Source organism: Mus caroli, unplaced genomic scaffold, assembly GCF_978045245.1.
Source record: "Mus caroli unplaced genomic scaffold, Mus_caroli_1 scaffold_3, whole genome shotgun sequence".
NCBI lineage: Eukaryota > Metazoa > Chordata > Mammalia > Rodentia > Muridae > Mus > Mus caroli.
This window is the reverse complement of record NW_028227258.1, coordinates 155,405,264-155,408,863: the sequence shown is the minus strand read 5'-3', so window position 1 is coordinate 155,408,863 and position 3,600 is coordinate 155,405,264.

Here is a 3,600-nt window from a genome sequence, read left to right as displayed (position 1 = left end):
CTGTGGAACGATTTGGTTTCTATGTACTTAGTAACATTTACAATGATAGAAACTGACATCTGCGGGTCACATTCTACAATTCAAGTAGGACTTACAGTGATTTTTTTCTTGGGTGTACTCATGGGCACAATAAATGATTATTTCAATGTAATTAGTAACTCTTACTACTCTGTATATAACAAAATAGATGAGTAAATCAATACTCAGAGATAATAAACAAGGGCAATTTTCTATTCATATTAAAATAATATGTTGCTAACATTTAATCAAAGGAAAACTGTTATTTTCATTATGCTGAATCAGTTTTATTATTTGTTTATCCATTTAGTATATAAATATTATGTGCCTTTGTGTAGAGAAAGGCCACTGATTTCTTTGAGTTAATTTTATATCCAGCTACTTCACTGAAGCTCTTTATCAGGTTTAGGAGTTATCTGGTGGAATTTTTAGGGTCACTTAAATATACTATCATATCATCTGCAAATAGTGATATTTTGACTTCTTCCTTTCCATTTTGTATCCCCTTGATCTCCTTTTGTTGTTGAATTGCACTGGCTTGGAATTCAAGTACTATATTGAATAGGTAGGCCGAAAGTGGGCAGCCTTATCTAGTCTCTAATTTCAGTGGGATTACTTCAAGCTTCTCTCCATTTAGTTTGATATTGGCAACTGGTTTGCTGTATATATTGCTTTTATTATGTTTAGCTATGGGCCTTGTATTCCTGATCTTTCCATGACTTTTATCATGAAAGGGTGTTGGATTTTGTCAAGTGCTTTCTCAGCATCTAACAAGATGATCATGTGATTTTTGTCTTTGAGTTTGTTTATATAGTGGATTACGTTGATGGATTTCCATATATTAAACCATTCCTACATCCCTAGGATGAAGCCTACTTGGTCATGATGGATGATCATTTTTGATGTGTTCTTGGATTCAGTTTGTGAGGATTTTTTTGAGTATTTTTGCATCAATATTCATAAGGGAAGTTGGTCTGAAGTTCTCTTTCTTTTTGGGTCCTTGTGTGGTTTAGGAATCAGAGTAATTGTGGCTTCATAGAATGAATTGGGTAGAGTACCTTCTGTTTCTATTTTGTGGAATAGTTTGAGGAGAGTTGGAATTAGGTTTTCTTTGAATGTCTGATAGAACTCTGCACTAAGCCCATCTGGTCCTGGGCTTTTATGGTTGGGAGACTATTAATGACTGTTTCTATTTCTTTAGGTGATATGGGATTGTTTAGATAGTTAATCTGATCGTGGTTTAACTTTGGTACCTGGGGTCTGTCAAAAAATTTGCCCATTTCATCCAGATTTTCCAGTTTTATTGAGTATAGGCTTTTGTAGTAGAATCTAATGATTTTGGGGGGTATCCTCAGATTCTATTGTTATATCTCCCTTTTCATTTCTGATTTTGTCAATTAGGATACTGTCCCTGTGCCCTCTATTTAGTCTGGCTAGGGGTTTATCTATCTTGTTGATTTTCTCAAAGAACCAGTTCCTGGTTTGGGTGATTCTTTGTATAGTTCTTTTTGTTTTCCAGAGTTTGATTATTTCTTGCCATCTACTCATATTGGGTGAATTTGTTTCCTTTTGTTCTAGAACTTTTAGGTGTGTTGTCAAGCTGCTGAGCAATCCCTGTGAAGCAGCCTCCTCCATGTTTTACATCCAATGTTTTAGTGATGGACTTCAATGTGGAAGTATAAGCCAAATAAACTCTTTACTCCCAAACTCAGTGTCGGTAGTTGTGTTTCATCACAGCCACAGAAATTCTAGCTAGCATAGTGTGTAAAGCTAAAGATCCCATGGAGCCTCTGTGACAATTGAATGAAGACAAAAAGACATCCAAATACACAAAACTGAAAACCACACAGATTTTAGAGCAGGAAGGCAAGAATGAGCTTAAGGAAGATACAAGGGGTATCTGTCAAACAGAACCTGTATTTTTCTTTAACATTTTGAGAAAAAAAAGGAAGGAATGATGTACTAACTCTGGAAATTGTGGTAAATATACAGGTAAATTGATTTAGATGGAAATAATCATTCTGAATGAGTTAAACCAGATACAGAAAGACAAACACCAACTGTTCTTTCTCATAAGTTGATACTACCTTTGTATCTATAGGCATATATGTTTTAATTTGAGTACCCATAGAAGGCAAGGCACTATTATGAGGTCAGAGGGCAAGAATTTAAGGATAATAGGGAGCAGATACACAGAATTATAGCCAATTAGATGGAGTTTGGGAGCTCTTGTGAGAGAGAGGAAGGAAATATTGCAGACATCGAGTGAAGAACACCACAAAAATACAACACACAGGTACCCAGATCCCACAAGGAGAGATCAGGTCTCCCAGAAGTGCTAACACATCTGAAAGCACAGATAAGACCACCACTTCTGCTCAAATACCTCGGCCAAGAGGGACCCTTTCAGAACTATTAGGACACAGGAGCCAGGGAGTGGCCTGGAACAGGATCTTTCTGGTTTCCATCTGTGCCTGGAGCTGACCCTCTGCCCCAGCTCTCCATACCCAGATCCCATCTGAAGAGAATAGGTCTACCAGGACTTCTGACACAGCTGAGAGCACAGCTATTCATGCCCAGGTTCCACAGGGAGATAGGTGGACTCTCAAGAGTGCTGACAAACCTGAGAGCACAGGTGAGACCATGACTTCTGCTCAAATTCCTGGCCCAAGAGAGACCCACACAGGAACCAAAGAACAGCAGGGGACAGATGCTTCCCAGTTTCCTTCTGCACCCAAAAGCTGACCCATATCAAAGCCACAGTTAATCATACCTTATTTACTCCCTGGGAGAACTGATGTACCAAGAGTCCTGATACACAGGCTCACAGAAGAGACAAGCCAGAGTCAAAGACAAGAAGACCAGCTAAGCTGGGCATGGTGGCACACGCCTTTAATCCCAGCGCTCAGGAGGCAGAGGCAGGTGGATTTCTGTGTTCGAGGCCAGCCTGGTCTACAAAGTGAGTTCCAGGACAGCCAGGGCTAAACAGAGAAACCCTGTCTAGAAAAACAAAAAACAAAAAACGAAGAAGAAGACGAAGAAGAAGAAGAAGAAGAAGAAGAAGAAGAAGAAGAAGAAGAAGAAGAAGAAGAAGAAGAAGAAGAAGAAGAGCTAATACCAGAGATAACCAGATGGCAATACACAAATACACAAGGGCTCTCAAAACAGAATTCAAGGTTACTTGGCAAAGCAAACCCTGGATAATCCAAGACATTGGAAAAACAAAACTCTGATTTAAAATCACATCTCATGATGATGATAGAAGATTTTAAGAAAGACATAAATAACTCCCTTAAAAAATACAGAAGAATACAAGTAAACAAATAGACGCCCCTAGAGAGGAAACACCAAAAAATCCTTTAAAGAATTATAGGAAAACACAAACAAACAGGAGAAGGAATTGAACAAATACATTGAGGATCAAAAATGGAAGTAGAAACAATAAAGAAATCACAGAGGAAGACTACACTGGAGATAGAAAACCTAGGAAAGAGATCAGGAGTCATAGATGCAAGCATCACCAACAGAATACAAGAGATAGAAGAGAGAATCTCAGGGGCAGACAATACCATAGTAAAGAAT